This window comes from Cydia fagiglandana, chromosome 6, assembly GCF_963556715.1.
Source record: "Cydia fagiglandana chromosome 6, ilCydFagi1.1, whole genome shotgun sequence".
Classification (NCBI taxonomy): domain Eukaryota; kingdom Metazoa; phylum Arthropoda; class Insecta; order Lepidoptera; family Tortricidae; genus Cydia; species Cydia fagiglandana.
In genome coordinates, this window is record NC_085937.1 from 19,252,465 (window position 1) to 19,264,773 (window position 12,309).

The window sequence follows — 12,309 nt, forward strand, 5'->3', positions numbered from 1 at the left end:
TTTGGTGTTGCTGTTTTGATAACTTTTCTGTCACCGTTTGAGGAGTACAATCTATGTTTTAATTATTTGCTCCTGTTACAGGCCACACGCGGTATGTAAGCGTAGACGGACTCTAGAGTGAGACCAAGAAAAGTCTGCAGCGATTTTGATAGCCCACGCAGTGCAAGTGTTATTTATATATTAATACGTTATAATTTCATAGAAGTTTGACGTTTAAAATAACACTTGCACTGCGTGGGCTATCAAAATCGCTGCAGACATTTCTTGGTCTAACTTCTACTTGATTTTATTTACGCAATTCTCCGGTAGATGTCGCTGTCTGTAGAATAGAACGCGGTATCGTTTGTTCTTCTTAGTTTACGTAAATGCCTTTCAAATATTTCGATGCCCATGAAAGTTGAAAGATTATGAAACGTTTAACACAAATTTTTGGTTTCCTTCTTATTAATCCCAGTAGGAACGAATATCGGATATGAGAAATATGTCCAGCCTGCCAGATGGTCACAAAAGTCACACTTTACGTGACTTTTCGCCTTCTCGTGTGACATGTGCGTGACTTACGATCTTGAGGCAATTTATGTGACTATTTAAGCTAGTCGAATTTTGGACAAGTTTAGTTCTGCAATTCGTATTATTTAGGAACGCAGTGAACGCACCCAAGTTGTCACTGGATCGTACTAGTTGTACTTAGTCTATCGGCCCGATTCTAATTTTAAGATACGTCAATAAATAAATCAAGAAAAGATATGGATTAGATATGTCAGTGTCAAACAAGTGTCAAAATGGATGTTTCTTCAAACAAAAACGTCACTTTTGACACTTGTTTGACACTGACATATCCAATCCATATCGTTTCAATATCTAGTATTTGACGTATCTCATTGTTCGAATACGGCTGTATTTTTGGATTCGTTCTTATTAATTCCAGTAGGAACGAATATTGAATAAGTGAAATGTGTGAGCTAGGGGAACTACTTATAGTGGCGTTATTTGTAACGCGATACTGGCCTGAATTAGCTATGAATCGTCTTTATCTATCATTTTGACTTATGTATCTGTAAGAAAGGGATAAAACATAATTTAATTAATTCAAGCCCGTGAATTTTTATGAACAAAGGTAATTCTTACTGTCTAAAGGTGGTATTCCACCAGTTTGCGGCACTGTGCGGCACAAGCATTTCTGTACTGAATATGCATTTAACAGTAGATTTTAGATTTAAGCAAGTTATTAATTTCGTTTAGTTGTACCACTGTATATATATTGTATGTAAATAAATGATTTAGTATATTTTAACAGTACATAATGTACATATGCTGCTACTTTTCCGTACTAGTGCCGTAAAGAGCACTTTCCGTATAAGTACTTTAAATTACTTACATAAGTACTTTAATTTAATTATAATTGCTAAAAGCGCGATCATATGCCTCTTGGGCTGTACCACAGGCGCCTGTTTCCTCAGTTTCATCAGCCGTCCATATAATTACCCTCCAGCCCACATCTCGCGCCCGCGCAACTCCCTGCGCACGCGCCGATCCGGGTCAAGGCGCGGCGCATTCTCAGAACATCGACAAGGGTAAAGGCACCAGTAGTCAGCCTTATAACGACTTTTTTAAGTTTGAACGTTCGGCATTTCTACAGGATTAGTCGGATAATTAAACAAATGACATAGTTAGATCAATTGTTTATCATAATTTTAAAACAAAATATAAAAAAAATAACAATCCTCTTTATAATATATCTAATTAAGTTTAAACAAAAAGTGGCACTTTTCTCCAATAGTCAGCCTCCAAAATCCAGTAAGCAGCCTCTGTGTAGCCAGTACTCAGCCTTTATAATATTCATAATAATTTGATCAAAATCACTTATATTTATATCATAACCAACAATATGATTATCATTGTTTTTTCTTATAAGTACATACAATTCTTATGACACGAAATTTGTTAGTTAAGGTACTATATATGTACTTAACTAAAAAAGTTGTCAAGCGGACCCCAGGCTCCCATGAGCCGTGGCAAAAATGCCGGGATAACGCGAGGAAGAAGAAGGTATCTATTCGGTATAATGAAACGATTCTGATGCAGATCTAACTATCATTAATAAACAAAGTCATATACCTACCAGGAAAAAGCAAAATGATAGTTATGTATAGTTAACGTCATAAATATGTATACACTTTTGAACCTTATTTCAATGAGATAGGGTTTAAAAATGTGGACACATTTTTGGCGGCGACGTACCGAGCAACGTCAATGGCTGAGTATTGGATCCGCGAAGTGAAGTGAAGAAGTTCCAGTGGTCAGCCGCATTATAACGTAATTTCAAATGCGGCTGACTACTGGATTTTACTTAAAATTGACTACCCATACAACCATTTCCAGTCGCCGTTACGACACGGTGTAGACACATCTTGTGTCGACACCGTCTGTTTCGGTCACAATTCCAGTCGCAGAGTCGTCGCCGTGTCGACACAGTTACCAGAAATGGGGAAGGGTCGACACATGACACAAAGTGACATAAAGTGTGGTCGCCGTGTGCACACATTGTTTCGGGTTTGCGACTACTTTATGCCAAAATCATTCGTTGATTCGTTCATTTTGTTCCTGTCAAATGGAAACTGTCAGATGGGAAAATAGTTAAATAAAAATAAGTGACATTAATACGCCATCTCTAAAACGGATTACAAGACGTAATTATATATTGTTTGCATTTATATTACAATAGGACTTAAATTATAATGGGGAATTAAACTGCTCGAGTGATTTGATAAACTAAGTGTAATATAATCAACGCGCCACCACATTGTTTTAGTTTAGCCGGAAATGAAATTGTTTACTTCTCAGTGCTTGTGTTCATAAATATATTATTTGATGCATTTTTAGTACTTCGATGCGTATACTATACTTAAATAACAGAAATAACCGTTTACATACTACGAAACTTGTTAATTATGATGTATAAATATGGTTTAAGGCTGAGAAATATTGCAGTCACAAAGTAGTCGCAAATGTTTCGACTTTGTGTCGACTCTGTGTAGACACATGACACGCGCTGTCAAAAGTAATAACAAAGTTACTGGATTTGCAAAATGGCTCCTTGTGTTCATTTGTTTTCAGATATTCTCAAAGTGTAAAAATGACGTGGTCAGAGATGGGACTAGATTAACTGTTTATTCGACTAATTAATGGAATAAAAAAAGTTAATCCTCAAATTTTAATCACGATTAGTTTAGTCGACCTAACATAGATTGAAATTGAATTAATCTGAACATTAATCGAATAAATTATCGATTAAATCTCGGTTGGAAGTTGACAGGGGGCCATTTTTGTACGTAAAAATAATAGAAATGTCTTGCATGCAGATGGTAGCCAAACACTTTGTCATAAAAGTCGAGATGGGTGTCTATTTATAGGTTTTAGGGAGTGCCGATTTCGAAAATGATGACCATTTTGGAATCCAAAATGGCGGCCATGCACTGTGTCATAAAAGTCGTCATGGATGTCGTTTTATACGTTTTAGGGGGCCCCAATTTTGAAAATGATGACCATTTTGGAATCCAAAATGGCGGCCATGCACTATGTCATAAAAGTCGTCATGGATGTCGTTTTATAGGTTTTAGGGGGCCCCGATTTAGAAAATGATGACCATTTTGAAATCCAAAATGGCGGCCATGCACTATGTAATAAAAGTCGTCATGGGTGTCGTTTTATAGGTTTTGGGGGGCGCAGATTTAGAAAATGATGACCATTTTGGATTCCAAAATGGTGGCCATGCACTATGTCATAAAAGTCGTCATGGGTGTCGTTTTATAGGTTTTAAGGGGCGCAGATTTCGAAAACGATGACCAATTTTGATTCCAAGATGGCGGCCATGCACTATGTCATAAAAGTCGTCATGGATGTCGTTTTATAGGTTTTAGGGGGCCCCGCTTTCGAAAATGATGACCATTTTGGAATCCAGAATAACGGCCATGCACTATGTCATAAAAGTCGTCATGGGTGTCGTTTTATAGGTTTTGGGGGGCGCAGATTTCGAAAACGATAACCATTTTCGATTCCAAAATGGCGGCCATGCACTATGTCATAAAAGTCGTCATGGATGTCGTTTTATGGGTTTTAGGGGGCCCCGATTTAGAAAATGATGACCATTTTGAAATCCAAAATGGCGGCCATGCACTATGTCATAAAAGTCGTCATGGATGTCGTTTTATAGGTTTTGGGGGGCCCCGCTTTCGAAAATGATGACCATTTTGGATTCCAAAATGGTGGCCATGCACTATGTCATAAAAGTCGTCATGGGTGTCGTTTTATAGGTTTTAGGGGGCGCAGATTTCGAAAACGATGACCATTTTGGATTCCAAAATGGCGGCCATGCACTATGTTATAAAAGTCGTCATGGATGTCGTTTTATAGGTTTTAGGGGGCCCCACTTTCGAAAATGATGACCATTTTGGAATCCAGAATGGCGGCCATGCACTATGTCATGAAAGTTAACATGGGTGTCGTTTTATAGGTTTTGGGGGGCGCAGATTTCGAAAACGATAACCATTTTCGATTCCAAAATGGCGGCCATGCACTATGTCATAAAAGTCGTTTTATAGGTTTTAGGGGGCCCCGATTTAGAAAATGATGACCATTTTGAAATCTAAAATGGCGGCCATGCACTGTCATAAAAGTTGTCATGGGTGTCGTTTTACAGGTTTTAGGGGGCGCAGATTTAGAAAATGATGACCATTTTGGATTTCAAACTGGTGGCCATGCACTATGTCATAAAAGTCGTCATGGGTGTCGTTTTATAGGTTTTAGGGGGCGCAGATTTCGAAAACGATGACCATTTTGGATTCCAAGATGGCGGCCATGCACTATGTCATAAAAGTCGTCATTGATGTCGTTTTGTAGGTTTTAGGGGACGCAGATTTCGAAAATGATGGTCATTTTGGAATCCAAAATGGCGGCCACGCACTATGTCATAAAAGTTGTCATGGGTGTCGTTTTATAGGTTTTAGGGGGCCCTGATTTCGAAAATGATGACCATTTTGGAATCCAAAATGGCGGCCATGCAGTATGTCATTAAAGTCGTCATGGCTGTCGTTATATAGGTTTTAGGGAGCGCAGATTTCGAAAATAATAACTATTTGGGAATCAAAGATGGCGGCCATGCACTATGTTAAAAGTCGACAGGGATGTCGTTTTGTTGGTCATGGTCATCATTTTCGATCTCTCGAATCTGCTCTTCCTAACACCTATAAATCAACATCTATGACGGCTTATATGACAAAGTGCACGGCAGACATCTTGGAATCCAAAATGGTCATCATTTTCGAATTCTGCACTCCCTAAAACCTATAAAACGATATCCATGACGACTTTTATGACAAAGTGCACGGCACACATCTTGGATTCCAAACTGGTCATCATTTTCGAAATCGGCACTTCCTAAAACCTATAAAACGATATTCATGACGACTTTTATGACAAAATACGTAGCGGCCATCTTGGATTATAAAATGATCATCGTTTTCGAATTCTGCACTCCCTAAAATCTATAAATCGAAATCCGTGACGACGCAAGTTATCTTTATTTTCAGATCTAACAAATTGCTACAGAATACAAAGGACAAAAAAAGAAGCGAGGAGGTAATGAAACAAGCAAAAATACAGATGATTCCTCGACGCAATTGGATGCTTCTTAAATTGTGTCCAGATTTTTTTGTCATAAAAGTTTTTATTTTTCACGTATTACTCTCACAAGTTCCGTGACATTTGGACCTTGTAATTTTTTAAGTAAATGTTTTTGTTTATCTGTGAGGATCTCACTAGAATAATATAATCAAGGTATGTTTATATTTGATAATTGAAATAGTAACGCAAAAAAAATTATATTTGTGTCTTATATTCCTGCCGAAGACTTTTATTTTTCCTTTTCCTTCTACACAAGTTTGGTCAAGTAATAAGAATTTAGGGCTCTCAATTTTATTTTGACTTCTACAACAGTAAAGCTACGAGGCCATGTTTGGTATCGTTTTCGTATAAATTCGCAGTACCAAATTTAGTTATGGTATCACATTGACACCATTCCAAAGTAAAAACATATAAACTTACTTTCTCTTAAACTCCTCTTCACGCTTAAACTGCTGAACAGTTTTAATTTAAATTTAGTACACATATATTTTGAGTCCCGAGACAGGACATAATAAGTTATCTCAAAAATCATCCTTCAAAGGTGTGAAATGACGTGTAGGGGGGAATTCAGAATTGACTTCTTGAAGTTAATACTGTTTAAGTTTAGGTTTGAAGTCATGTTTTTTTTTATCATTTTTAACTAAATCAAAGATGTAGACCTTCCCAAATTTAATATAAATCGGTTCAGCGGTTATTGATTTCCCGTACAAATTTCCACGCCACTTTTCACACCTTCAAAAGATGATTTTGGTTATAAGATCTATCCTATGTCCTGTTCCGGGATGCAAACTATTTCTATACCAAATTTCAACGAAATCGGTTCAGCGGTTAAGCGTCAAGAGGAGTTTAAAAAAACCGACCAAGTGCGAGTCGGACTCGCGTATTAAGGGTTCCGTACATTAAGTCCGACTCGCGCTTGACTGCACATTTCTAATAGGTTTTCCTGTCATCTATAGGTAAAGAACTATTTTGTGTATTCAGACAGACAGACATACAGACGCACGAGTGATCCTATAAGGATTCCGTTTTATGCTTTTGAGGTACGGAACCCTAAAAAGATTTTTTTAATTTTGTGGAATGGTTTCCATGTTAAATGGATTCAGCAACCCAGATTTATACGAAAACGATACCATACACGGCCTAGCACCTTCACTGATGTAGGTATATCAAGATAAAATTGAGAGCCCTAACTAAACTTTCAAGAGCGGATATCTCAAAAACTATTCAACATATCGAAAAAATTGACTGAATAAACTTGTAACAAATTAAATTAACTTTCATTTTGTATAAGTGGCCATGTCGCTAAGATGCATAGTTTCCGAGATATAATCGAAAAACCGGAAAATGGGACATTCAAAGCCCCCTCTCTTCCCCCCGCTCAAGGGCTACGGCCGGGGACTTTTGATATGTTCACCTCCTAACTTGTCCAAACCAAGTTACAGAGTCAAAAATTGTGTTCCGAGCATTTCCCTCTACAACTTTTTTGAGCATTCGTTGGCTGACCTAAGTAGCTTATTGCATTTCTTTAAAAACTTTTCTGTAAAAGGTTGACGGGTGTTGGGTGTTTATATGGTTTTGGTCGATTATTATCATTTGCATCGCCCATGATGACTTACTAGAATTACTTACGAGCACACGAGACACTAATAGTAGTTTGACAAACCTTGGTTTTCAAGAGGTATTTTATATTGACATTTGCTGTCACAAATTTGCTGTCAGATTTAGTCGCAAACCGCACGCAAAGTGCACACAAATGTGTCGACACCTTGTTACGGAAAAGTGTACACACGGCGACGACACTTTGTTTCGAAACAATTCTAGACACATTGTGTGGACTCTGTTACGACACATCTGACATTTAGTTACCACTTTGATGATTCTGCGACTGGAATGGTTATATGGGTAGGGCATGCCTAACTAAATTTGAAAATGTAAATTTAACGGTCCTAACGGTCGCATTGGCTCGAAAATAATAAAATAAACGAATAACCCAAAGGTCAGCCGTGGGGGGCTGAACACTGGATTTTTTGGAAAAAAGTGTTATCCAGTGGCCAGCCCCCTCAATTTATAAGTGAAATATTGATATTTTCATCAAAACATAATCCAATTTAATAGATAAACTAATAAACAAACCAATCATTAACAAAAATAATAACTTATAACATTAAAACATAGTTTTTCTTGCCTGTTAAGAGAACACCACGTGCAGTAAAAAATATGGCGGACATGACACTTTTGCACTCGTTGACAAACAGCACCTGTATGAACGAGTATATTTCTTCCCCCCGTTCCCTCACCGCACCTGTCGGGTGACGTATTAACCAATAAGGAATCAAAGCTCCTATTTGAGTACTCGCGATTTGTTTAAACGAATATACTAGATATTTATGACCAATAAACGACTCAAAAGGCTGACCACTGGTCCCTGGCTGGCCACTGGTGCTGTTACCCAACCAATATTGTCCAGAAACTGACATTGACCTGAAATACTATGTATGTTTATTCGCATATTGCAAAAAAAGGTTAATATACGTCATGTATGTACACTCCGACATTGACATAATATATATGTCGGCGGCCGATCGTAAGATTAGGCAGATCGTAATGTTCCTGTGTAATGTTTTAACGATTGTCACATTAATCCAATATATAGGTAGGATAGGTTCGTTAGGTTGCTTCAGATGCCCGAAGGGCGAGCTGTCCAGAAATAATAGGAGCCCCGCGTAGCGGGGCTCCGTCGACTCAAGGAACGGGTCAAAGATTTTCACGTTTCACGATATGCCTAGGAATTTTACGATATGCCTGATCTTACGATCGGCCGCCGACATATATTCAAATATTATTTAGCAGCAGTATTGGAACCCGACGTCCTGACTCATTGATCCGAAATATTACGAACTACGAATGTCTATTAAAAAAATTCTCATTAAACATGCGACAGTCATATTTTTTAGAAAACATGCAAACTACGTGTAAGAAAGATTTAGGTACAGTCACCTGCAATATTATGTTACACAACGAAGGCAGCAAAAAGATCTGACACGATCTTATTTGTAGAGCCATAAGAGCGTTGCACATATTTTTGCGGCTTTCGAAGAGTAACATATTATTGCAGGTGACTGTACTTAAAACATTAATCTATTAGCAGGAAAACTGTGACTATGACCCAAGTATAAAGTGGGTGCCAATATTTATTCTTAGTTTAGTATTTTTAGCTTAGCAGGAAAATTGCGTTAATTTAAGTAAACAATTAAACAATTATTGATATTCACAGGAAAATAAAATAATTTCTGTAAAATTACTTATTCATCCTCCATTGACTGAAAATGAGTCGCGAATTTATTAAATACATGGAATAATAAGATGACTAAAATAACAATACAAATGAATACCCACGCTACATGTGAACAAATCTCAATGCGAGTCATTGTGGTTTTTTTTCTTCAAATAAGGCAATTGGATGTAGCATAATTAATAATCATTATTTTTAAATTAAACAGTTGACATTTACTCGAAATTACTTATGTAATAAAGCCGTCTTATTATTAATTGCATTGGATTGGATTGGAAATTAATTATATTAATTTAAATTGTTATATATTTTTTTAATAATCTTAGTGGCTGGTAATAACGTCTAACAGCTATCTTCTCTTCTCTCTTAATTTTACAAGGTATCAAATCTTGAGTATTTTAATTGGTCTGAGAAAAAAAATCCTCTATATTATCTACCCCAAAATAACCCTTCTCGATAATTTTATCTAGGGGTCTAAAAGTAATAACTTTTTCTTTAACTTGGCGGTTAAATTCCTTATTGTTCCCGAAGAATAGATCAATTTTATGATGAATGTGAGAAGTCAATAGGCGATTGAAAATGCAACACCGTAAGGGTTAATAGTTCCTTTTGTGGTGAGCATACATAAATATAAATACGGTCTACTAGGGGTGAAATATAAAGCAAACAACGGTTTTGTAATATAAAGTGTTTCTTAAAGTCGAATAAAAAGATGAGTTTAGAATATCAAACGGTAGGTAACGCTAAAACTTACCTCTAGCCCAGAAGCCTATAGAAAGGTCTCACGTTCCATTCTAATTTGAATCTTTATTTTTGCAAATCAAAATTCCATTTGTATTGGCAAGTTTTGATGTCTGGGCGGCTAGAGGTAAGGTAAACTAATGAATTACGGTTTCCACAAAAGTTTCTATGGAGAATAAATAGTGCGTATGAATTTAATTGAAAATATTAGATATAATATATATGATTCATTTATTAATTCATAAGGAGGTTCCTAAGTTATTTCCTCGACAAAGCCAAAGTGAAGGGACTGTCCCTTTTACACCTTATTGCTACGAGATATGGTCTACGTGTCGATCAAGAAAAAGTAAAAATGTATTTTTCATCGATAATTATAATCATAAGGAAGCTTATGTCACTCGAGGCTGCGCAATGACACAACACGATGACGATCCAAGGTGAGTCAGGTGAGAATACCATGTATATTTAACTTGGTTAAGCAATTATCGGCCTTAGGTCGTTGAAATTAAAGTCGCTGAGGTCAGATAAAGTATGAGATCATCTGATTAATACCTTCTTTGTTGTGTCTTATTGACTTGTGTAAGTAAAAAATGACAGATTTATTTGCCTGATTTAAAATACAACGAATATGTCTTGTTTTATTAAAGTTACATGGGTGGTATATTACAGAAACAGAGTGTGATATAAATATATCTACTGAAAAATAACATATGATGAAAACCAGGTAGAAGATTCACTACAATCGAATATAATTTTATGTGTATTAAATGTTTTTATTTGTTATGTAAGTAAATTGATGTGACTAGTATGTAAGCGCTTTGGTATAACACTGTAATGCTTATATATGCTGAAATAAATGAAATGAAATGAAAAATAAAATATGAATGTATACTATATGTAGGTATACAGATCTGTAGTGCATAATTATTTTCCATCGTATTTTCACGGAATCGTACGAACCTGTCTTGCTATTTCAGTCAGTCTCGGTACAAAAAGTACTGACAATGACTAAAGGAGCATGACAAATACGAACGTTTCTGAGAAAATACGAAATAATTATGCACTACATCTGTAATGCACATGAAATTTTTGTATTTACTGAGGTTTATTTTCAGTATGGCACACTTTTGCGGCTAGACCATGAGTTAGCAAACTAAGAAGAAGTGCCAACTACAGTAGAAATCACAAATTTAAAGAGGTCAAAAAAAAATTTTGTTGACTTGAAAAATACGTAATTGTACCTCAAAAGAGCCGCACGCTCGGGAGCCAAGGTTTGCCGACCCCTGGCCTAAACCATCTATCACTTTAATTTTAACGTGGTAAATGCCGTCCTGTCACATCAATCTGTATTATTGATTTAATCGTCCATAAGTGCCATCATTATCATCATTATCAGTCCATACAAGTCCCACTGCCCTTGTCGCGTGATAAATTTGCTGTAACGGTTTCATTCTACATGTATAATGCAAGACATATGTTTTGCATAAACATATTTTTCGGTTCGCTGGTTAGTGCAGTAACCGCTACAAAAGCTCCGTTTTTGAAATTCGAACAGGCGTCGGAAGTCGACGACCGCCTACAGATGGCGCTCTGTATGCGTGCGCGCGCGCCGGACGCACAAAACGTAACTTTGGCCAGTATTTTCACTTAATTTTATTTAGTTTTCGTGAAAATGAAAATCTGACACACAGTATAATGAAAACCACCTCCACGTATGAAATAACAAACAAAAAATTTAAAATGTATAGTTAAAAAATGTCTAACTAAGGTATGGTGGGATAAGACTAACAGTATGATGATTTTAAGGCATACGTGACAGTCTTACCCCACCTTACCTTATTCTTTGTAGTGGGCTTTTCAATTAAAGATTATCTTTTTCGTTATATGTACCTAATACCTAATTCTCATTTCCATTTCAGGTAAGTAACCAGCCAAGTCTACCATCTGTACCTAGTGCATCTCTGTTACTCATATTGATTGATTGAGATATGAAATAAGTAAGTAGAATCAGGTTGTGTAGCTATATCATTATACATAATTTTACATAATTTTATATTAGAAATATAGCAGTTTTGCAAAAAAAAAAACAAGTATTCCTAAGATAAAATCATATCACAATAAACAGTAGAAAGTTTATCCCTTTCCCAAAAAGCAGATCAAATGTGTATTGTGTATCTTGTCAGTAAGTCAAGTCAATGTACTGGTTATCCAGATAATATGTTAACTGCGCCGGACGTGTCCCCGGAAGGGACACGCTCTGAGTGAAATTTAATTAATATTAAAATGTGATTAAGGATGACGTACGACGCGCATCCTTAATTGTGGGATCTTTTGATGTTTATAATAAGGATTACATGTTAAGTATTGGTGATCAGTGATATTTTAAAATATTTATTTATTGATTATAAATAATTATTTTAATATTAGGGAAAAAAACAAGAAATCACTTTTCTTCAACAATAATACAATTAAAAATACACTACATAATCTAAACATAAAACTAATTAAAAACTAAACTTAAATATAAATATAACCAAAATAATATAGACAAAGAAAAAATAATTAAACTAATTAACTAAAAGTACCTAAAAAAA

General features: G+C 36.0%; 2 protein-coding genes across 5 annotated transcripts in view; one reads left to right on the forward strand and one right to left on the reverse strand.

Moving 5' to 3' along the window:
- LOC134665434 (uncharacterized) overlaps positions 1-12,309 on the reverse strand; it is a 579,666-nt gene that overhangs the window by 417,821 nt on the left and 149,536 nt on the right. The window lies entirely within an intron of this gene.
- LOC134665393 (integrin alpha-8) overlaps positions 1-12,309 on the forward strand; it is a 169,643-nt gene that overhangs the window by 13,394 nt on the left and 143,940 nt on the right. The gene's annotated exons all lie outside the window — the stretch shown is intronic.